The sequence below is a fragment of the Leptinotarsa decemlineata genome, unplaced genomic scaffold, assembly GCF_025532065.1.
Source record: "Leptinotarsa decemlineata unplaced genomic scaffold, Ldec_3_MD MMD2_tig00026354_RagTag_RagTag, whole genome shotgun sequence".
Classification (NCBI taxonomy): Eukaryota; Metazoa; Arthropoda; class Insecta; order Coleoptera; family Chrysomelidae; genus Leptinotarsa; species Leptinotarsa decemlineata.
The window spans coordinates 9,488,563-9,514,092 of NW_027412702.1; the positions used below are offsets into that span (position 1 = coordinate 9,488,563).

The following is a 25,530-nucleotide window of genomic DNA, read 5'->3' on the forward strand; positions in this document are numbered from 1 at the left end:
TTTCATTTTTTTTTAGTTGAAATGTAGAGTAATTTTATTAGTTTTCTGATTTTGCCATTCAGTTCGTCAAAAATTCGCCGAAATGTATTTATAAACCTTATAATAATTTAGTACACATCTTATGTCAAGGCATGTTCTGCCGACAGCTCATGTTTCATCCTTGCCAGTGGCGTCAATTTGGGTTTTCCACTCAATCATTTCAAAGATGAACGTAAAACTCTGCTTTCATTGTTTTTTCTTATTGATTTACAGTTTCACCAAAAATTTATTTTTATCTTGCAAAAAAAAATTCATGAGAATAATTTGAATTATGATATCATTCTGAATACTTTTTGGAGTGCTATTACAAAATTTCCCTACAAGCACATAAAAAATTATTATGTCCAACTCATGCCCCTTATTTTTTGGAAAGTACATGGACTGTTTTTGTTTCTGTATAACGAAAAACTATGATGCGATTTTTCATCTCCTCCTTAGTATAAATAGTTGTGTTTTGAACCAAAGTTTGGAGATAACCCCACGGAAAGTCTAAATTATGGCTATGATCCTAGGCGATCTATTCCGCAATTATTGTAATTTTTATTTGAATATTTGCCTTCCAGGAAAATAAAGCATGCTGGCACCCTTTCGTACATAATCCACAATCGATTTCTTACCAAAATGGAAATATCTTCTATCAAAGCTGGCAGTTTTTCTTTGGAAAATTATCAGTAATTATACCCATTGAATCTTTCATAAAAAAATAGTGTCCAATCAGTTTTCTGGTTTACATAGTGTATTTCTTTTAGATGATTGTGTGGTTCAAACCTTCTATGAACGTTTGAATGTGTTTGTGTTTCTAGAATATTATTTATATTTGGAAAAAGGTTTTCACAGAATCGCCCTACTCACAGAACCTTACCGTTAGAAACCTATAGATATAATGCACATGCGTAGAAACAATGGATCAATTTTGATGACTAGGATTACTGTTTCTGACTACAAAATCTTACATTTTAATAACAACTTTTTCATGTTCAGATTTGCCTAAAGAATTTCCACTGATATTCGCTAATTTCGTTTCCCTTTTTGCTACATTTTGCATATTTTTGGTATGTTTCACTATTGATATTTTTCATCTTCACCAAATAATCAAGTATACTTTCGATAGTCGCATCCTATTTGGAAAAAAATTGGCAGACTGCCAAGTATGAATAGGTACATTGACCCAATACTTGATGAAAATTAATATTACTATTCATGAATAATTATATAATTTTCACACAATAGATTTTATTCAAGATACATCTCACTACACGGTAGTTTCACCAGTCTAATGGATGAAGCTATAGTGAGAACATTGTATAATTATTATCATGGATAGAACCATGAAAGTAGAAAAAAAAGACGTAAGGTTGAGTTCATTTCACAGTTAATAGTGGAGACGAACAAATTGGAAAGAAAAATTGTTGAAAAATTCTATATCTGATTTTATTCTCTTAGAATTCAATATTTTGAATGACTCGTAGCTTTCATATCAGCTATTAATAGAAAACTGAAGCACTAAACATCTGCCATCAAAAGTAAATTTTCTTGAAGGTTTCTCAAAGCAATTTGACCCACAGAGTTGCATTTTATGAACACTGGGAATCACGGAGGATTATCGCGATTCTAAGTATTTTATTATGTGTTTGGATCCCAATCTTTGACCTATATTCAAAATTTAGATTACGTGAGATAAACTAGATAACAAAACAATATTATCAACTTTTTTCTCACAACGGTGCTGGTTCCAGTGAGATGACTGCATTGGCGTAACGTAGGTACTCATTTTATGTGCGTTCTGTACAACACCATGAATATGGAATTTTCACATCTTTTATTTAAGGCGTGTTTTGTTACACGGAAAGCTTTATCAGTTGGATTGGTGCATCAAACTTTTCTACAATGTATTTCATAGTAATGATTTAATCTGTTTTGATTTTGAAAGAACAATTCCGTACAACTTCCTGCATCTTGTAACATTAATGGATGTCCAAAGGAATAGTCTACCGTCTATCACGATAGTTTTCACCTGCCTTGAGTTTCTCGATTATTTCTGATGGAAAATATCACCTGAATTCTAACATTGTGGCCACTTCTTACACTGGGAGGTGGGTCATCATTTAGTCCGAGTATTATGTGTCCTGAATAGATATCATGAGCCAACCATGACATCAGCTTTCTGCATTCTTCAGCCAGGATTTTTGTCGTAGTGTAGCACGTCGGTATTGTTGTAAATCATGCCCGAAAGAAAATAAAGTCGGCCGCCGCTGGTAGCCATGAACCAGACGTGACGTGGCTAAGAGCGCGCGAGTGTACGATGATTCCCCGCCACCCTAGAAGCAGCGAGAATAATGCTGCCGAATTCGGCAGAACTTGGCGAAATTTCTACGACATTCGATAACAATATTTAAAGGCTAGCCACGAGGATATCGAGTCAGTGAAATGAAAGCTACGGTGCGGTACGCGAAGCGAACTAGGAAGGCGATAGACATTCAAATAATAGTTGAGGTTTTAGTTAAAGTGTTTGTTGTATTTAAAGTGAAATAAAGTTAAGTTTGATTATTCAATGTAGTCAATTTATGGTGAACCCACGGGGAAAAACGTAACTGTATGATCAAAATGTGATCGGCATCATTTCACCAACTCGAATAATTAGACCAACCACTTGAATAGTGTGGTTTCGGTATAGTCTGCAGAAGATATATTTGTCTCACTTATGCACCAGAGCATAATGCAACAAGTTAATATTTCTAATCTCAAAGGGATCTTGACTAGCAATATCGGAACACTCAAATATCATCCAAGGACAAGGTTGTTGTAACTGCTGTTGGGAGTTTTCAGTTGTTTCGTTTTTGTCAACAACAAAATCATTAAGATTAGTTATACAAGTTAACAACAACATGCATCTAGATGTCTATAAGAGCATAATAATATTATGAATAATGATGGGTGACCAATACCTTATTGAAATAACATTTTCAGTTATCAGATTCACCTATCTAGTAGATAAGGCCACATTGTAAAATTAATTATAAGACAATTAAGACGTAGATACCTAGTAGGGGTATCTATGGTATACATAAGGACAACATTGTATGTAGATTTGGTTTAACCTTTCTCTTGAAGATGATCACTTGGTAATTGAAACAAGTGTCGAGGTGTTAAAAATAACGATTTTGTGTTGGAGATAGAACTTCAATAATATTTATTACTACACCAAAAGTTCCAAACTACGGAAGCGTAGAAGAGCCACATTTGATTATTATTTGTTTCTTGGAAATTACGACTTTGAATCTCGATATTTAGACTTTTATCTCAAAATTTCGACTTTGATCTCAAAATTTCCACTTTCATCTTGAAATTTTGACTTTAATCTCGTAATTTCGAAATTACGACTTCAAACTCGAAATTTCGACTTTAATCTGGAAATTTCGACTTTAATCTCGTAATTTCGAAATTACAACTTCAAACTCGAAATTTTGCGATTAAAGTCGAAATTTTGAGATTAAAGTCGAAATTTCGATATAAAAGTCGAAATTTCGAGAATCAAAGTCGTAATTTCCAAGAAACAAATGATAAAAATATGTGGCCCTTCTGCGCTTCCGTATACCAAACAGTGCATCAAAAGTACAAAATCATGTTGATGGAAAATGCAAAGTTGTTGTCTTTTCAAGGACGAATGGATTTCGACTCTTATTTGTTCTTTTCATGTATTTTCATTTTGTTGTTCAATTCTTATAAGATATGGGGCGAGATTGATTTTTATCATGTTCCAAGCAAATTTCAATTGTTGCGCCTCTGCAACGATTTATCTTGGCGCCATACGGAAAGATCAGTATCAAAAAAATATGAATGGTTCGTAAAATTGTTACCAGATATTTTTCGTATTATTTGTTATTTCTCTCATAGAAAACGCTGTTTGTAAGCTTTCGAGATTCCGCATGATTGCTTATTTAGTTAGTGTCGGGTGATATTCATGATCATCTAGAAGATATGCAGACAGAAGAAGAAGTACAGATCTTAAATTCAAGTGACTGCCTGCGCATGGGGATGGGTTGCAACACTCCTGTGAGGAGAGGTGTCACTCGTGGAGGTAACAGTTCTGCTAAAAGACGGCTCATCCTACAGTGTATCCGTGCCAAAAGCCACACCGAGCCTACCCAGCTTTGCGAATGGAGAGTTGCGGGAAACACACTAATTTTGGTTTTGTTCAAATTTCAATGAATCTAACTTAAATTGTATTTGTCATTTATTTAAACAATTATTTGATTGAAAACATTTATTTCATTATGTGTGTTTTTATTGTTAATTCATATTCAATTTTGATAAAAACAGATTTCTTAAAAGCCATATACATACACATTTATTATATTTGCATGAAGAAATTACTATAAACCATTTTCTACTTCGAGTCTTTAAAATTCATAGATTTTTATGACACTCATGGGTTTTCGGTCTATAAACTACGAGCCTGATTATAAATTGGCATAGACATCTTTCCATATGAAAATGCTCTATATATGGGATCGACAAAAGACAGAAGATTCATTTTGTTTTCGGGCTGTAGTTTGATTTAATTGACTCATAGTGAAACTGTTTGGTGGTTGAAATCAGATGTCTGCTTTGCAACGGACCGCCCTTGAGAACCTTTTTCATCGTTGATAATCGTAGTATAAGTCTTCTTTATAAGGAAATGAGTTCAAGCTAATTCATATGTTTTTTTTGCTCGTCCAACAAGACTCGAAACAAGCAAAACTTCTGGAGCTCTCCGTTACGTTTCCATGTGTATGTCTGCTAAACGAACTTGTTTAGGGAAATAATCCCTTTTTTTTTCTTTTTACATTTTAAAAACAGAACAACCAAGACCAATTCGGATTCTTGTACGTCATCCAACCTTTTCCCAGTTGTATGCGCCGACAGGTATCCATCAAGCCTATAAAAGTAAATATTTAATTCGAAGTGAACTTTATAAACTCGTTAATTTCAGATTTCAGATTATATAAATAACGTCGATGGCGGGCGGCAAGGTAGCAATAATAAATAATCCGGGGATTAGGCGCCGCCTCTTTTATATGCACACACACAAAACACACTACCGGTTTGGCACGGTGAACGCGGCGGAAAATGTAATTGTCGAATTTCTTTCGAGATGATTTACGAACCGCACCGTATAATAGGATAATTTCGTGAGAAATGCAGGTAATTGTCGAGATTGTGGGATGAATTATTCAGCGCGGTGGGCTCACTTCCAAATCGGATCGGGCCGATACTAAATAAAGTCAGGGGTACGCGAAGGTGAGTGTATTGGCGGATCGGAGTTTCCGGGTGATGACACTCGATCTGTTTTCCCGATACAGACGACCGGTTACAGACGGTTATAGACATAAAACTACAGATCAGCAAATATCTTTTCCGCATAGCAGAAGTAGATGTGCTAAAAAAGTTCTGAAACCCAATTGGCCATAAAGAAATGTGGCCATAAGGAAATGTACGATCCAACATATTAATTTTGTCTCTAGGTTTCCCAAAAAGTCATTAGATGTACCCAAGAAGGCCACTTCATTTGTCCAAAGAGTCACTGCATTTTCTAAGAAAGTCACTGGATTTCCTCAAAAAGCTACTATATTTGTCCAAAAAGTCATTAGATTTCATTGAAAATCCATAGAGTATCTCAACATGTCACTAGATTTTCCCGGATTCATATAGTGAGAGCACTAGGATCGAATCCAACTTGTTGATTTTGTAACTAGATTCATTGAAAAGTCATTAGATTCATTTAATTCATGTCGATTTTGTGTCTAGATTCATTGAAATCGTATTAAATTCACCACAATATTTACTAAAAATTCATTGTATTTACAAAAATACTTATCACTGAATTCCTACCGATGTTGGATTCATAGAAGAGACATTCGTTTCTGTTGATTTTGTCACTAAATTAGTGGTGAATCTAATAACAAAATTAGCAGGATATCAATGGATCTAGTGACTTTTCAATGAATCCACTGACGGAATCAACAAGTTTGATTCGGTCTTAGAACTCTCACTATATGAATGGAAGAAAATCTAGCGGCTTTTTGAGAAAATCTAGTGTTAAAATCCACATGTTGGACCTTAAATTTCCTAATGGGGATTTACATAGGAAATCGCCGTTTCCTAAGTTCAGTACTCTGCTAGCATACAAGAATAACTTTGAACCAACTATTCTCGACCTATTTACCATCATTTGATCAGGTCCATTTCGTTCATATCGTTCTCACATGCCCGAACAGGCTTATTAAGTACAAATGACTCATTTACAAACCAATGTATCAAGACCAATATATTATGAATATTACTGGAGTTTTTCCCAACACCAAATCGTTATTTTTACCACCTCGACACGTGTTTCGATCACCAAGTGATCATCTTCAAAGAGGAAGATTAAAACTAGTGCGAGCTAATCCTATTTATGCTATAAAGGTAACCTATACAGGTCAACCATCCAGGCGTACCAACCATACAGGTATACCAACCTAAAATAATTTTACAATTTTGCCTTATCTATTATTTTACAATATATGTTTATATAAAACAATTTTCAGCTATATAAAAATTGATTTCATAATATTGCCTATCCAAATTTATTTTTGCAATGTGTCCTTATGTAGTAATCAGTAAACCCAACAACAGTTAACCCAACACATTTTATTTTAACAAGCTATATAGTATGCTCTTTGGTATAGGTAATATTCATATTATAGTATAGTATAGTAATATTCATTACTACACCAAAGGTTCCAAACAGTGCATCATAACCAATATATTATGTAGAGGGAAAGGAAGGAACGACGATAGAAGCTGCACACGAAAAGCATAATGTATGCTTGGAGGGAGATTGATCACAGGACCATTAAAGAAGAAACAGTTGTGGAGCACGGGTGGAAAGGCGATGTCCCCAGGGAAAGGGTCGTCCTTACTGTTGATTATCCTCATAATGGATGGGGTCCTTTGTCTCCTGTACTCAAACGTTCATAAAGTACTAAAATATGCTGGCGAATTAGTCGTCCTAGTCCCAGGAAAATATAATAATATAAAGAAGAGACACATGCAGCAAGCTTCAATGATAAAACAAGAAGGACCGAGAAAGAAGCTCACCAAAAGGATCAAATTAAAAGGATAAGAATCTTTCAAATCTAAAGATAAGGGGGAGTTAAATATTTGGGAGAGACATTAAAAAGATAGAAAGAAAGAAGAAGGTAGCATTGGTACAGCAGGGAAATACAGGAGACATGAAAATAGACATGGTATATTAGCTGTACTCAGTAATGGTTAAATATGTGAAAACATATGCTTACTGGGATTGCTAACCAAATATGAAACAAGTTACTGCTGTTATCAAACTAGGCAAGCTGTAGAGGTTTGCTTGTTTGAAATAACGAAAACAGCAGTATTTGAGACATTCTAGGATTGAACCCCTTCACAATTTGTGATAACGTGGAAGGTGAGACTCGATAATTTGAGAGTAAGAAATCAATGCTGCAGACAGCTGAGCTGTAGAAATACCTATAACATTCACTACAAAGCAGTCAGATGAAAATTTATTTTTCAGAGCGGTGATATATGCGGAGCGGTGATTTACTAAGGGGTAAATTTTGTCAGTGGCTTACTATTAATCCGTTGATTACTTGATTTGACCCGATTTAAATTCAACTCGAAAATTGCTAGGTTTTTAGATATATTCAGCATCAGCATGTTTGTAATACACAAAATTTTTATTTTCTTAGTATCAGAAGTAAGATACTCAACTGAGACAGCACAATCTTCATTGTGCAAGATAATTTTATTATCATATGCATACAACTGGAATTGTCCAGAAATATTGATACTGACTATCATTAATGGAAATGAAGAAAATAATAAGGCCAGAACTCAACCCTGAAGGACTCTACGCACAATCATTTTTCTTGTACTCTTTTTTTATTTCAACTCACATTTCTGGTGACAAGAAATGACCTGGATCAATCAAATCAATCAATAGCTCTATCCCTAAGCCCTTAGAGAAAGAGCTTGTTTGGCAGAACCCCGTGACTTACGCAGTCAAAAGCTTCAAAATGGTAAAAAAATATTAGACAGCCGCCTCTTTCTTATTCAGGCTCATATAAACTTCTTCGAGAAAATGGATAATAGCATCGGTGATGTGTTCATTTTTTTGAGTTTTTCAATGAACAAGATATTAAAATTGCATATAGAACAGGTAATACGTGGGGAAAGTTACTTAAGAAGAATAAAGACAAAACATCCGAGAAAATCAGAATCAGAAATTCGAGAAATCAGGAGTATAAAAATTGAATTGTGGTACTTGTCCTAAATTATATATTGGTCAAACTGGTAGAACATTTAGGATTCGCATCCAAGAAAATCATATGAGCTATGTAAATGAGAAAACAAATTCAACATATTCAAATAATTTTTTAGAAAAAATCATCTTCACGAAGATTTTGAAATTTTTCCCATAGAAAATAAAGGTTTAATGCTTTGGAAATCATTGAACATAAAAATTCAAACATTTTACTGAATGATCATTTGAATTTAATTTCTCATTAAGACTCACATAAATTACTTCGAAAAAATGAATAAAAGCATCGGTTCAACAGTTGAAATTTTATGTCTTCCCAAACAATCAAGAAATTTGATGCACTAGAATATTGGCACAAAATCGACCATGCATCACACGGCGGACACGATGGAAACCACAAAATGTTGCTATCGCTAAATGGCGTTTAAAAAGTGTGGAAATTTTGCCCTGACTCCAGCAGAGGTACCCTTCGGGAATATTATGCGAACGACATTGCTGAAGCTGTTTTTCAAGAAGTATCAATATCAATTCGATTTTGTTTTCAGTATTTTTTTGGCTTCTGTCTACTGATTTCCACCTGTAAATATTTTTGATTTTATCAATACTCCTTGTTCTCGTTTTACTTGTTTCACTCATCTTGATCAACAGATATTGTATTTCATTTAATTAACAAAGTTTCTAGATCTGTAACATTCATTTATTGATCCGCCGCTGGTTCAAAAATAACTTTTTTTCATTGTACTCTCTCGTGTTAGCTACTAGCAATATCAGAATAACAATTATTCAATTGCAATGCGAGCCGATATTTTGACATTTTGGCAGACTGACAAACGATTCGTAATCGATATTCCTTAAAATTTCTTCATGGAATAGTGAAATAATAAAAAGCGTATTAGCTAGACGAACACATCCGAAAATACTCCTCAATCTTACACGTTTCCACTTCCAGCTATTTATAGAAGAACTAACTTAGTTCTCTAATTTCTTTTCTGTTTTATTATTAACCTGAAAAGTTTTCAAGAAAATAGCATATGTCTCGACATTCAGTTTGCTGAAATGTGAAAAACATGCAACAGGACGAGAATTCATCGAACGATTCGCACTCGCACTAAAATAGTTACCAGCTAGTTGAAACCTGAATACTTATACACGGTGTATTTCACTTTTAAAAATAATGATCGGCTTAGGACATCTTCAGAATCAAGAAAAACCACATCTATTTGATGGGAACAATTCGATTTCTTATTTTCGTTGCCGGAAATATCATATATTTTAAAGGATAAAATAAATTATGAATACCCAATACACAAATAATTCTTCTTGTATATATCAGTAAATGGCATCGTAAGGTTCTTCACTGATTACTTGAACATTATTAATTCATTTTCAGATGAAGTTTTTCAGAAATAAGTTTTAATATTGTATTATACTTATATTTATGAACTTATAAATTTTCCTCTGATATTCCCACTTTGGGTGATTTTTTGGTTTGAATTTTCTACACGCAGACCTAGGAGTTGCAGTCTCAGGTCTGCGCAAATGACGAGTTCAAGACAGGTACGCAACCCTTCCATAGTTGTCGAATTTCTTGGGTTTCACCCAACCTACTGAAAAATTTGTTTGTTGAACACTACACAATTACTTTTTTACTTCTTCAAGTCCTAAATAGTATTACATAATTCAAAAAGAATAGGCTCTACAGATTCTTAAATCTTGGGTGATGAATTCGATTAGGAATATTTTTAATAATTGGCCCTTAATATAATCGAATCGGCAAACTCGTCCGCCATCTTGAATTCTCGAATCAATGAATTGATATGCTATATTTGGCCCCAAAAATCACTACAAAGAAATTTCGCATGGATTCGTACCATGGTTCATGAATAACAGAACTCATTCTTCATCTTGTCTTTTTTCTTGTTGAAATGAAAATATATTTTGTCACATCCGAATATGAACATCTGCCGGTCCCATGAATGTTTAAAATCTACTTGAAACATAGTTCATCATTGTCCAAATGATCTGGGTTGCTTGAATATTACACAAATGCAAAATTATCATTTGTACAATTTTCTCAGGTTCCCAACATGGTTTTCATCGACTGTATTTTTTTGAGCAGTTTATATGAATAGTTGTTATGTTGAGCAGTGTTTAGACGCTTTGGTTAGGATTGTAGTAGGGAGTAATGTCATTAGTGTCAAATACGTCAGCATTGTAAAAACTAAAACTCCTGGACACCAACATCAAAGGGACCGACGCTAAGTGGGACTATTGTATATACCTAAGTATACTGTGACACCGTCAGCGGCCATAGAGATCCTTCTAGATCTACCTTCTCTCTACATTTTTTTGAAGAGTCTAGATGGACTGCATATAGACTATTGCCAATGCACAAATCAATTTAATGCAGAGTGCAACAGCCTGTTAGTTGACACTGGAAGTCATATCAGTATGGAAATTACCTCTGAATCCATGCCTCCAACTTTCAACTACGAACTGCCTTATAAAGTACTGTTCCGGAGTAGAGAGGACTGGATCCTCCGGAAGAAGGAGATATTAAGAGCAGATAGTTGTTGGTTCACAGATGGAACAAAAACACCTCAAGGCTCTGGTGCAGGTGTAATCAGTTGCAGACCCAAAACAGAGATATTTAAGCGGAAATTTACGCTACTGAATTGTATGCGGAAAGATTGGAAGAATCCAACCTTATACACAAGTCATTTAAAATATTCTCGGACAATCAAGCAGCGTTGGAAGCTCTTGGCTCCTACGTCTAAATTGGTAGCAAATTGCTAAAAACGACTCTTCTCGATAGGAAGACGTAACAGATTGGTCTGGATTCCTGGTCTGGATTCCTGGCCATACTGGCCTGGAAGGCAATAAGGCTGCTATCTCCCTTGCAAAGGAGGGTGCTGCAAGCAGTTTCATCGGACCAGAACCTGTCATTGGCATCGCTTTAGGCTTTGCCAAACACACATTGAACATGACAAGAAGATTTATGGACTTCTGACAAAATCTTCTAGGATTGGTTTCAAGGCGTTTGTTCACCGTTCGAAGCTTAGTACCAAACTACGATGTCTAACAGTCCTTCTTACAGGTTACTGTCATTTGAATCATCATATGCATAGACTCGGACTTTCGGAAGACAGTCGGAAGACACCATACAAACTAATTGGCTTCGTTAAGAAGCTGGGTTTATTTGGTCGAGTGTAAATAGGTGTGAGCCACAATAAACTCTTGGGGGTTGCAGTGGGGGGCGAATATAACCCAACCTAACTTACATTCACTAGTATTTTTTGTTTGAATTTCATATTCAATGACATATGTACATATAGATTCATACATATAGATACATGTAGATATAGATACATATAGATTCATACATGTGCATTCATATTCTATATTTGTTTCAGTTGTTATGGTATCCCCCACATATTTAATTGTGACTTGTTATGAGCTGTATCATCTATTAGTTACATAGTCAAATAAATATGTCTGTTAAAGAATCGACTGACACCTCATTCCTATAAAGGAATATACACAAATACAAACTCACATCAATTGCTGAAGTCATCACTATTTTTTCAGGAAAACCCGTTTTGACTTCTGGGGAAAAAACTATTTCTAAACAACTGCTTTCACATGAACATTGAATTACAAGAAAATCACTTATGGAGAATTCGAATACATATTATTTATAGGAATGTTACACGGAATAATATATTGATATGATATTTTATTTTTATGGAACACTATACTATTATCCTTAATCGTGTACTTCTAGAGTTTCAGGTTGAAAACCAATTATATTTTTCTTAGATTTCCATTAAAACCTTCATAAATTTGGTGTGAAATACACCTACTATAATACTTTCTTTTGAAGAGAAAAACGAGCATGTTTTCTCTTTCTCAGTATCTTTGGAATTATTTGATGACAACATCTCAATAATAAAGTTTACCCATTATATTTGAGGTTCAACAACATCCGATATCATCTACAAAATTATACTATCAAAATTATTTTGCGGCATATGAACCAATGTTAATTCATCTCTCAAATCCATTTTTCTCTCAATACAACGTCAAAATACAAGTAAAAATCTCAACAATAAAGGCAAAATCACTTTATTTGAATTTGAAATGTTGATAGTGATCAGTGATGCCATCTGGGACGTTAACCGCAAAATGTAAACTGGAAAGATGTTCACCAAAAAGCAGTTCCGTATATCAAATAAGTTTCTATAGGAAATATGTTGTTGAAAATGTTAATTAACTGAAAAGTGTCAAAAAAGGTGAAATGAAATGTGGAGGTGATGTGGTGTATGAACACTATAGTTTTGTATATATTAAGCGAAAAGAAGGAGAATTCATAATTCACACGTAAAAATACGTATGCATACCCATTTTTCTACATCGGAGCCTATCCGAAATTTTACCAAAGTTCGATGACCCATTATATTTGGCGCTCCCTGTATATGATCTTGAAAATTCGGGGGTTCATCGAGATAGACTGAACAATAGACTGTGTGTGTGAAAACTGCAAGTCACTGTATGACATTGCTGTTAAAAAAAACCGTTGTAACTTCCGTTTTGGCTGATGGATATCCGGGCCGGTAGATTTTTCAACAGATCCGAATTAATAATGTTGAACTATTCAAAGTCGAGGTCAGACTGAATGAGATGAATATCGAGGATATGAATATGGCCAACTTGAGCCTAAGTTTCATCATATGTCTCAATACTACCAAAATATTTTCGCAATCGTAAATGCTTGTTACAATGACATTTTAATTCAATGATATTTTTTATGAAAAATGTTTTGATATTATTTATGTTTGTTCTCATCTCCAGTAGTCTTGTTTACTGCTCTTATTTAAGTATATCTAGTGGAAATCATATGAATATTTGAACAAGTAGACCAAGAAACTTTTTAGTTTTACATACAGTGAAACCCTTGAATTAAGCACCACCTTTGTTTGACTCCACGATTGTTTTTGGCTTGAAAAATCAGTAAAAACATAATCATATGTTCTGAACATTTACATAAATCAAGATGCGGAAAAAAGGTGAAAAAGTTTCCTTTCCAAAAATTGAAAAAGTGTAATTTTACCCGTTATTTCATTAGATATTTTCAATTGTGTTGTTTATGTTAAAACTCATCTCGACAAATTTCAATTGAGAGATAATTTTGGCTTGCCACAGGATATACCTACGTTAAGATCCAACTATAATTTGATTGATCCCCACCATAAATTGACGATAGCACCAACCGGCCTCCTAATAACGCACATCAAATTATTCAACAAACTACCAATCTCTCTTAAACAGCTATCAAACCTGAATTCCTTTAAAAATATTTAAAAAATTGTTATATGAGAGTAGGTACATTTTATTCCCTCAAGCTGATTTGGAAATATGAATCACTTGATTGGAACTGATTCGGTTTTCCTATTTTCAATTTATATTATTATATATTTATTTACTTTAACTTCCATATTGAATAGTATTAGTGTTCAAACTCACTTGTCCATATTTTTTCATACTTCTGTCCAATATTTTCATATCTCTATACTTCATATACTTTGTACTTCATATTTACTAAGTACTTAATGCTTCATATTCATTGTATTATTCTCCTATTTATCACATTCATTCAATCAATGGTCGACGACTATTCAATCGAGCTAAAGAGTTAGCTAACTGAGCTTTATAAAACCACTCTAACATCATACAACAAGGAAATTAAAAAGGCAAAACGGGATTCTTGGAGGAAGTTCTGTGAGAGTATCTCTGATTTATCTCGCAGCTCAAGAATTCACAAGATTTTCTCTAGAGAGCCGACTGCTGAAATTGGGTCGCTTAAACGACCCGATGGAACATTTACGACCTCTAGTAAAGAAACCACTTTCCTGGAAATCTGACTCTTGATAACAATAGACCGCCCATCTTCGAGGGCGCGAAACGCCCAAAAAAGAACGACTGGGACGTCGCAAAAAAGGTTATCACAGCACCGGCAGTTCAATGGGCTATCAAGTCTTTTCACCCCTTCAAATCTCCTGGAGAGGACGGTATATTTCCAGCTCTATTCAAAACGGACTGGAAATAATTTTACCTATTCTCACAAAATTGTATAGAGCTAGTCTGGCGTGGAACTATATACCACCTAGTTGGTTGGCAGCAAGGGTGGTATATATACCTAAAGTGGGTCGGTACAAATCGGTACAACCAATCAGCCTTACATCCTTCCTGCTGAAAGTTCTTGGTAGGAGACTGGATGGACATATCATTCCCCCTGAATAACCACCAGTATGCTTATCAAACCGGCAAATCGACAGATTCAGCATTAAACCTCGTTGAGAAAATCTCCCAATCCCTTGACGACAAGGAGATTGCATTTGCTGTATTTCTGGATATTGAAGGAGCATTTGACAATGCACTACCTAAATCTATAGGATTATCTCTGGCTAGAAAGGGTATAGAATCGACCATAACTGGCTGGATCTATGTCATGCTAGTAAACAGAACTGCAACTACGACCCTTCAAGGCGAGGCTATCAGGTTCAGAGTCACCAGGGGCTGCCCTCAAGGTGGGGTACTATCTCCCCTTCTGTGGTCGCTCCTGGTGGATAGTCTGCTTGATGCCCTCGACAGAAAAAAAGTTGATCTGCAAGCTTATGCAGATGACCTTGTCATCCTGGCAAGGTCCACGTCGGGAAGGGTAGCTTGTATTATCCTCCAAAGCGCGTTGGACGTTGTTCACAGTTGGTACCTGAGGGAGCAGATGTCTGTCAACCCCAGCAAAACTGTGTTAATCCCCTTCACCAAAAGAAGGAAATTGGACAACCTAACGCCACTTTCCTTCAACGGTGTGGCCATTCCATTTGGAACGGAGGTGAAATATCTTGGCATTGTCCTTGATAAAAGACTCACCTGGAACGCTCACTTGAAAAAGTTTTACACAAAGCCAGACTGTCACTATGAACATGTCAAAGGATTTGTGGTAAAAATTGGGGTCCCAAACAAATCCATTGGATTTATGTGATGATTGTCAGACCAATGATCACGTATGGTGCAATTGCTTGGTGGCCGAAGGCTTTACAGAATACGGCCCAAGCGAAGCTCTCTGGCATACAGAGACAGGCTTGTCTGGCTATCAGTGGTGCAATCCGTACCACATCGTCAGCGGCCATGGAGATCCTTCTAGATCTACCTCCTCTCCACATTTTTCTGGAAAGAGAGGCTAGATGGACTGGATACAGACTTGTGCACATTGCCAATTGCACAAATCAATTCAATGCAGAGTGCAACAGACTGTTGGTGGACATTCTGGAAATGACCTCTGACTTTATGCTTCCAAATGCCTTATAAAGTACTATTCCCGAGTAGAGAGGACTGGATCCTGCGAAAGGAGGAAATATTAAGAGCAGATAATTGTTGGTTCACAGATGGATCAAAAACACCTTCCGGTTCTGGTCCGGTTTTCAGTCGCAGACCCAGGACAGAGTTATCTACCTGCCTAGGATCTTATGCGACTGTATTTCAAGCGGAAATTTACGCTATTGAATTGTGTGCGGAGAGATTGGATGAATCCAACCTCACTCACAAGTCAATAAAAATATTCTCGGACAGTCAAGCGGCGTTGTCAGCTTTCGGCTCCCACCGAGCAACGTCTAAATTGGTAGCAAACTGCCAAAAAAGACTCTCGTCGATAGGAAGACTAAACAGATTGTTTCTGGTCTGGATTCCTGGGCATACTGGCCTGGGAGGCCAGTATGCCCAGGATGTCTAACAGGCCTTCTTACAGGTCACTGTCATTTGAATCATCATATGTAGAGAATTGGACTTTCGGAAGATAGTGTGTGTCGCCTCTGTCTCGAAAATGATGAAACTGCAGAGCATATACTTTGTGTCTGCCCCGCTGGGGACCGAATCAGGTTCTTTGAGGCTTCGTTGAGAGGCTGGGTTTATTTGGCCGAGTATGAATAGGTGTGAGCCACAATAAACCCTTATGGGTTGCGGTGAATAGACCCACTTACTTGAGACCTACCTACCATCAATGGTGGGTAGGTCAATGTTTTTCTTTAAGGACAAAACAGATGCACTACAGGATAATCCGGTGTCTGTGCGAATGTAGCGATTCGCATTGGATTTGAATCGCCAGAAATAAAATCCATTTGGAAAAATGTTCTCGGGAAGTTTGTTCCACATAAACGCAGTTCTCCAAATGAAAGAGTTCTTCAACAATGAAGTTCGAGGTGTACTGAGTTGAACCTCAAAACGATGAGCAACCACATTCCGTCAGATATTTCTGATATGTACCGCTCTTGGTGGAATCAAATGTGCCAAATCACTTGAACACTTCCCATGAAAGTATCCATAGAAAAGAGGCAAATCCCAAACCTTTCTTCGGTGTTCCTGACTATCAAGGTTGCTAGTGATGTTCGCGTCTCCAAAGTTTTTTGGTTCGGAACAGTGTTCTAAGCTTTTGAGAAGTAGCAATTCCAATTTCAATTTCGATTGTACATATCCTTTTATGGAAACTTTCCATATTCTTCTGAATATAATTTGACTCATTTCTGTGCCTTATAAAATATAACATATTTGTTGTCTCCAACTTAGGTTAACCACATTCGAACAAACGCTAAGATCTTTTTTCTCTATTCTGTTCAGGTGTCTTCTAGAAGGCCAGTGTCCAATGAGGTACTGTGTAATTGGTCTGAGTTGATCCCTGCTCCATTGAAGGAGTACTTAAGTTCTTTTTTCATACGGCTTCTTCGTAAGAGTTTTGTCGTATGTGTTCCCAAGTGTTTTTTATCGACCCATTTCCTGATATGGTCCGTATCATAGATTTTGGTACCTCTATCAGTTTTTTAATCGCAAGTGATTGATTCTTGAGTGTCCTGTCATCAGACTTAATATGTGTCTGTCCACCAGTTCCTTTGAATTCTTATTGGCATTTCAAGAAGTCGCGAAGGTGCTTTTGGGTTCATTAGTGCCCCAAAAGTACAGCCTGGCATTAAATAAAACTTCCTATGCCCTAAGAAGATTGCATACTAACTATAATGTAATCACAGTAAATGAGTAATGATCCTAAAAATATAATGAACATCAAAAAATGTTAGAAGATTGTTTGATGTTTTATGTGTACATCAATAACAAACGAGGGAGTCAACATGTCTATTCGAATGATTTCAGATGAATTTAATATATCATCATCATCCAATTTGCGATTACCGAAATAAATTAACGATATTTAATACAACGCCACTGGCATAAATGATTGTAGGTGTGTGCCAAAATCGAGGTGAATCTCTAGACAGGTTATTTGTCCGAAACTAGACCGGCTTATTCAACTCTAAACGAATAATGCATCTAATTTTGTCGTGTGATGCTAAGGAATTTACTAGATGCTACAGGAGAGATGCAACAACGCCTCGAATTCAAATGTTATGTTTACTCGGTTATTTCCATCTTGTTCATATTTTTCGTGGAATATGAGTAACGTTTTGATTAAATCTGTTTTCTTGAAAGTGGAACTTTTTCTTCATATTGCAGTAATGTGGCAAAGTATAGAATTTTTTTTGGTAGAAAAAACATGTTCTTGTTAATAACCTACGGTGTGTTGTTTACTATTGTAACTTAGATTCAATATAGAGAAGAATGAATTTTTACGTTTTAAATGAAACATATGGATTTTCACGAAAGCATTTCTCACATTTATTTTTACCAGAATCCAAATTTGGCGGTTTCGATGATCTGCTGGTAGTTAAAAACCTAGTCACTTTACTTTCAGATCAGATGAAGCACAATCACTGTTTGTCTGTCGGGAGACAGGTATTGACGAAAAAAGTGCATGATCAAGACCTTTCCATCTTTTCTATGAGGTCATGTTGAGCACAATCCGCTGGGAGATGGAAGAAGCTGAAGGGTCACCTATGGTATGATTTACAGCTTTCCTAATTATTTTACCAGCGAGGATGTCGATATTCCTTATGATTTTGTTCTGCCGCCTCAGATGGCCGAAGCATATATGAGGACAGATTTGAATATTGTGTTGTTTATGAGAGGATAGAGAGATAGAGGGTATATTCATTATGTTCTTCAAATAATGCACGTGTAGAGTTCAAGCTGGTGTACGATGGTTTACTATAAGAACCAAATATTTGACACATGGTTGTCTCTTTCAATCTTTCTTTTAGATAACCTTATTATCGTAACATGATTCAGGAGTTATCGCCAGGATTTTATCGAAATCTTGACGTCTTCTAACCTCAGAAAATATGTCGCGTGAATACTGAGAAGATAGCGCAGAACCCCGTAATATTCCACTCAGAATCTGTTTATCAATTTACAGATATAACTCGATTCTGATCTGAAATACCATCTCCTTCAGTACTCATTCCATATCGTGTCAAAGAATGGTTGAAATCCAAAAGGTCTTCGTATCATACTTGGTAGAAGGCCTTATCCTCAGGCCTATATTCAACAACATCACATGGACGTACTTATTTTAATTGGAAGTTGGAGTCTATGGATAAGTGTACGATCCAATTCATTTTATGTGATGTTGATCTTACCTTGCGGTAGGTTATTGGACGTGAAAGTGTGCTTGGATTATTATGATTTGGCATCGATTAGCTCTTGATTTTCAAGGTCGTCCAAACTCAAACAAAGTCAGTAAATTTCTGAATAATTTTTGAGCATTGAAACAAGGCCCCTCATGCATACATTATCTTTATTATTCTTTCTACTATAACTTTCCATGACAAAAATGGAGGGTTCTCGAAGAAGTTGACGTTTGAACAATCTTGAAGGTCATTGCCAAGGTCACCATTACATTTCTTTTTGAATTTTGAATTTATTCCAAGAATGATCTTGATCTGAGTTCAACGTCAAATTTTGCATTTGACTTTTCGTTTTTATGTTTGGATTTATATGCTGCTGGAAAATAATTCCATGAAATTCAAAAAATAAATAGATAAGTATTCTTTGATCAGTCCCATATTGATTTCAATTTAAGAGCCACCGGTATACAGCTGTTTCAGCCTATTGGGCATCGTCAGTACCGGGCAGGCGGTCCTCGATTGAAGACAAAATGAGAAAAAAAACAAGACAGTACTTGATACAAATAACTGCGTAAACGCAAGCGAAACATAAGTGGAACCACACCCACCACCCAACCACACCCAAGTCAACTTGCCATATATATATATATATATATATATATATAGAATAGTAGTTTTTCGGGGATTCGGTCTGATTAGAATAAATATTTACTCTTTTTAGCTGCCCGAGCTTTCGCTCGGGCAGCTAATTTCACCAAAATTCTCCATTTCGAACCAGATTCAAATAAAAGGCAATTTTTGGAAATGGCTGAGATCAAAATTAAAGAAAACAATATCAACAAAAAGACAGACATCGACAACCTCAGCAAAATTTATTCATTTTTACTAACAAAAAATATAAATCTGAATACATCCTGTAATAGTAACACAGTATAAATCCCCATAATGAACGATAATAAAAATTTGAAAAAGTATTTCACATTATTCAATGTCAAAAAGTTGTCATTTTGATGTTGAAGACTTCTTTCAAAATTGAAATTTTCAAATTGAATATTCTCAAATAGCACAGGTATTCTGTTTTATCCGTTATTATGTTTTATATATATATATATTTATCATGCCCTTTTTATATTACAGCCCTCGATAAAGCTAATAAACATTAGCGAAAGCTCGGGCAGCTAAAAAGAGTAAATATTTATTCTAATCAGACCGAATCCCCGAAAAACTACTATTCTATACATACATACGGTCGTTACACTATCAATTATATATATATATATATATATATATATATATATATATATATATATATATATATATATATATATATAAAGTGGATAATCTTAGCGACTGGAGAAATGTACAGCAAACAATTTTTTGACTGAGAGACCCCGTTAATCCATTTTTCTGTATGTATATATATATATATATATATATATATATATATATATATATATATATATATATATATATATATATATATATATATATATATATATATATATTTGATTTCGTAGATCAACGTATACATCTACAAAACATACAAAACGTATGTCATCAACCATGATCCAAATACGAACTCCATAAACAATATCCACAACGTATGATACACATATCCTGTCGTCTGGTAATGGTTACCAAAATTTATTGAAGATTGACGAAATAAATAACTAGCAGAAACTCAACACATTCAGGAAACACTTCACATATTTTAGTATCATGAAATGATCGTGTGAGAAGTCAGAAATTGTTTTATAATTTCATGGTGTTTTATAAATTTGTCATAGAAATGTTTATAAAATAAAATTAATGAACCGTTATAAAATAGTCACGCAAACGTTATTACAACTAACTTATAAAACATACTTTCCCATAATAGTCAATTGTTTTGTAGCAATTTTATAGTACTTTTCTACGAGGTTTGTATGATCTTTATAAAACTATTTCAAGCTTCCTTAAGCTTTAACTAAATTAATTTATTATAATGCTTTCAAACACTTTATAAATGATTTCTATAAAGTCTTGGGAGAGTGGGAGGATTGTAGTTATTTCTTGTCAATACACTCACCCATTTCTTTCTCATTATTTTATCCTTCAGGAACCTAAACTCATTATATGAAATAACTCACTTATAAACCGATACGCTTTCTGTTTTCTTGTGCCTTTCCGCATAATTAAAATCAGCACAAGAATGCACCATATTGATATTCAAATATATCTCTAAAACACTTTTAAAACACACACAAACTGAACTCGATGAAAAAACGAATTGATCCTACGCGAGCTGTCAGCTAAGAAAAAATTGAAACTCAATGTTGCAAAAACAAGCAGAGTGGATCCGATATGACATACATTTTCAATGCCGAATAAACCAATAAATTGTGATATGGGTACTCCATTTTCCTGAGAAAATGAAGGATCAATTAAAATTTTCTGTAACTATGCATTAATTTTTTTTTAAGAATAAAGCCAGCAAACAAATAAATATACGATAATAAGATCGCTCGAATCCACGAATTAAGCATAAAAATGGACAATAATATTTGCCTTGATAACTGATATAGTACCAGTTATATCTAAATATACGATTCTAAATAGAATTTAACGAGCTGTATTTTCAAATGGTTTTCGAATGCTCATGAACCATAATAAAATAAATCAATTATGCATTCATGCCACCTACCAAAAATAGGAAATTCAACGTTACTGGTATATTAGCCATATTGCCATCCATTCAACCAGCGCTCTCTGTAGTGTATGCGACAATGTGATCTTTCTACTGTCAATGGTTTCCACACATAACTTCGTATTTTTGTTAAAATAATTTCAAAATGAATGTTGAACCTAGTTTTGTTAAAACTGACTCCGACAACTTACCAATAGTCGATTTTGAAATGATCGATGAATTTTACTTGAAAAATTTGCAATACTTTGGTACCGAAGAATGTAAAATTGAAACGATAGGTGGTATATTTAGTAAGTCATTTCAGACTTTGTCTTTTATCGAAGGATGGAAAGTTTTGATTTAATTTTTATTTTAGCTCTCTTAGAGTTTTGTTTTTTGGAACACTGAAAAACTTTTTGTCTGGTATGGATGATCTGTTTTTACAATTAGGTATAAAACATATTTAACCATTTTGGTGGTAGTAATGGTAAAATTCAATCCAAAAATAACTTGAAAAAATATTTTTCGGAATGATACGGAATATGCAGTAAAATAGGTACCCGCCGAGACCTACCTTTTACAAAAAAAATTCTTTAATTAGATAATTGTAACAATTGTATTCAAACAGAGTTGACAACAATAACAATAAAAATGGCATCTGTCAAATTGGATCATCAGATCTGTGATTGGATATTAAAAACCAATACACATGGCAACTCCGTTCTAGACACGATCAAATTTATTGGTCAACAGACACGCGGCCAATTTAAAGTCTTGCTTTTCGAATTGTTCTTTTTTCTGCAAATATAAAGAGATATTGGGACCCATTAGGCTTGATAAGTATAATATACCCCTAACTCGATCAGTCTATAAGCAAGTCAGTATCATTTTCTATAGCATGAAACAAGCCCATAATAGATGATGAGGGTTTGTCATACTAATCCGTTATGGCATTCACAAAAAACAAATGTAAATATCAAAATATTAACAATATTTTCGTTTTATAATCATAACTAGAGATCTTCAGAGAACTATAACCACTGATGAGACTTATGCCGGGTCGAAACAGCGCTGTCTAGTGTTGGATCATGATTGCGTTGTATTTGGGTTTTGGTTTTCAACTAGTTGCCTTGCAGTGAAAGAAGACGTATGACGACGGTTGATGTCAAAGCTTGACTTTCCAACTGACCTCATTGGGGAGCCTCGTTTATCTTTGATACTCGGAGAATGAGTTCTCTGTCGTTCCCATAGATGGCGAATAAGTACATATTTGAATGATAAATATTTAATTTCATAAATAATATGCAATAAATGACAATATTGAACTAGTATGGCAAAAAATTAATCTTCTGCCCTAATACCTTGGTATATTTTGAACAAAAAACTCATTATTTTTATAAATTTGGTGTTTTTTCAAACAATAACACACCATCTCTGGTGATCGAATAATTTTCTTGGTATTTCTGTTAAGTTCAGTGTTTTTCGCACCACCACGCCGATATAAATACGGTTCCATTTAAATCGACCCGCTCTCTAAACATAGATATCTATTTTCAGGTTATTCAATGAATCGCTTTTATAGCTCTCTTCGGATGAGATTACAGACGACGGAAAGTCGAAATCCAAAATCTCTTGTGTGCAGTATGTATATCATATCAGAGAAAGATCAATAATATTTGCTGAACGATTTAGAATTTTCTGAAAAACTGAAGAGAATGGAGGGTGATGTTCAACAGAAACAAGGAGAATACAAGATTGGTAGGGTTTTCCGCTAGAAAGCTACCAAAGTGGTTATAACGGAGTTATTTCATACTGAAGTTAGCGGACCAAGTGTAATAAGAAATACATTATTTCTCTGGTATCAACCTTGCAATTTTTTTTCGGGAAAACAAATGAACTACAAATGTAAAACGATATCAAACAAATTTCACTTGTATCGAAAAGAGGGAAAACGTTTTCATCAAAATATGTGACTCTCAATGGATTACGATTGTATTTCTCATCCTAAATTTTGGGAAAAATGGAATCCCATGATATCAGGAATTGCTCTAAAACTGTTCAAGGTCTATTCGTATTCATTTGAGCGCAAGAAAGTTGTGCCTAATCGCTCCTATTCATATTCTATAGGGACAGTTAATCACGGTGTCTTTCAAGGGTCGGTCTTAGGTCCACTTCTATTGTAGGTTTTATTAATGACCTCAAATTCCACATGAACTCTATGAAATGTATTCAGTGTGTGGCGTTTAGCAAATAAACTATAGTGAAAATTTTTTGCCAAAAAAATATCCTATCAAATTTGTCTATTTCTAGTCATGTGTGTCGAAATAACCAATGAAACTATCATTACACTGATAACTACCCATGGATAGTTTTCACGGGTAGTTATCACTTATGTCATGACATTGCTAAGCAACCAACACAATAAAGTTGTTTGACATTTCAGTAATTCAATTTATTTCGAAAATGTCACTTCCTCGCTTTGGTGTTCAAAATGATGCGGCAATTGACAAAATCATTGAAGAAAATACACCAAAAAATACTGTCAATAGTAAAAAATACACTTGGAAAATATTTATGGAGTTTTGTGACGCCAGAAAATATGAATTGGATGGAAATCGTACTCTCCAAGAGCTTGCATTAATACTCAAGGATTGGGCGATTAATATGAGAAAAAAGGATAGCACAGAGTTTAAGGAGGCTACTGTTAAAACCGTATGGAATATAACAAGCAAATTATTACAAGAAAAGTATTACAAGGAGTATAATATCATGCTAGACCCCTTTAAAAGTGTTGCATTCAAACAAGCGCGGAATGCACGCGACGCAGCACGAAGAAATTTACAAACAGATCCCACTAAACGCAAAACAAGCTCAGTACCATTAACTTCAAATGAAATGAGTAAAATTATAATTTTTTGGGATGAAAATACCCCTATAGGACTCCTACGCAAATTTTATCACATAGCAGCGGTGGAATTGGCTTGGAGAGGTGGTGAAGGTGCTGCTTGCTTAGTTGATTATTTTCATATCGAAAAGGACAACAATGGATCTCCAACTAATAGGATAGAATATAATCCAATTTTCAGTAAAACCTGCCAAGGGGGTTCAAAGAACTGCGCCTCTAGCAAATGGTTAGTTCAAAATAGTGATAACAATGCTTGTCCTGTCAGATTATTCATTAAATTATTATCAAAACGAGGCACAAATATCAAGACAACTAGACTATTTTTAAGGCCAAATCGTCACTGGAAGACAGGAAGCGATAACTAGTATGACAATATGCCTCTGGGTAGAAATATAATCAACGGATGGACGAAATCTTCTGCTGAAGCAATTGGCTTGAATACGAAACAGAGGAAAATAACCAATCACTCTAATAGAGCAACTGCAGTCAGTCAACTAGCTAAGAGTGGAGTTCAAGAACAGCAATTGTTGAAAATTACTGGGCACAATAATGGAAATTCCATAAAACCTTATTTGAATATTGATCAGGAACATCATAACCAAATAATCAATAGTATGCGTGGAAACACCTATGCAGTAACCGAGGTAAATTCAGCAAGATCAACGGAATATCATTATACGAATTGTTCTTTTAATAACTGTGTGTTCAATAAATAATTTTGTTCGAATTGCAAAAAATTTTTTCACCGAATATCCCTCGAACATTGATAAATAACTCATAATTTTATCACAACTTCCTCAAGCACGTTATTTTAGGTAACATCCCTCCGCCTTCGGCGTCGGGATGTTACCAAATAACGTGCTTTCGAAAACTGTGATAAAATTATTTCGTTAGTTATCAATGTCCTTGGGATATTATAGCTGAAAATCATACAATAAACCTAATTAAGTAGTTTTTCAATATGGGGTTTCATCAAGTATCGGCCAGTTCTATTCAATTATCGTTAGTTTTCTATTCAGATTTTTATAACACA

The 25,530-nt window shown here is 34.9% G+C and overlaps 1 long non-coding RNA gene across 2 annotated transcripts in view; it reads left to right on the forward strand.

Annotated features, from left to right (window-relative positions):
• The window catches only part of LOC141486454 (uncharacterized), a 427,453-nt gene that overhangs the window by 121,922 nt on the left and 280,001 nt on the right, over nucleotides 1-25,530 (forward strand). The gene's annotated exons all lie outside the window — the stretch shown is intronic.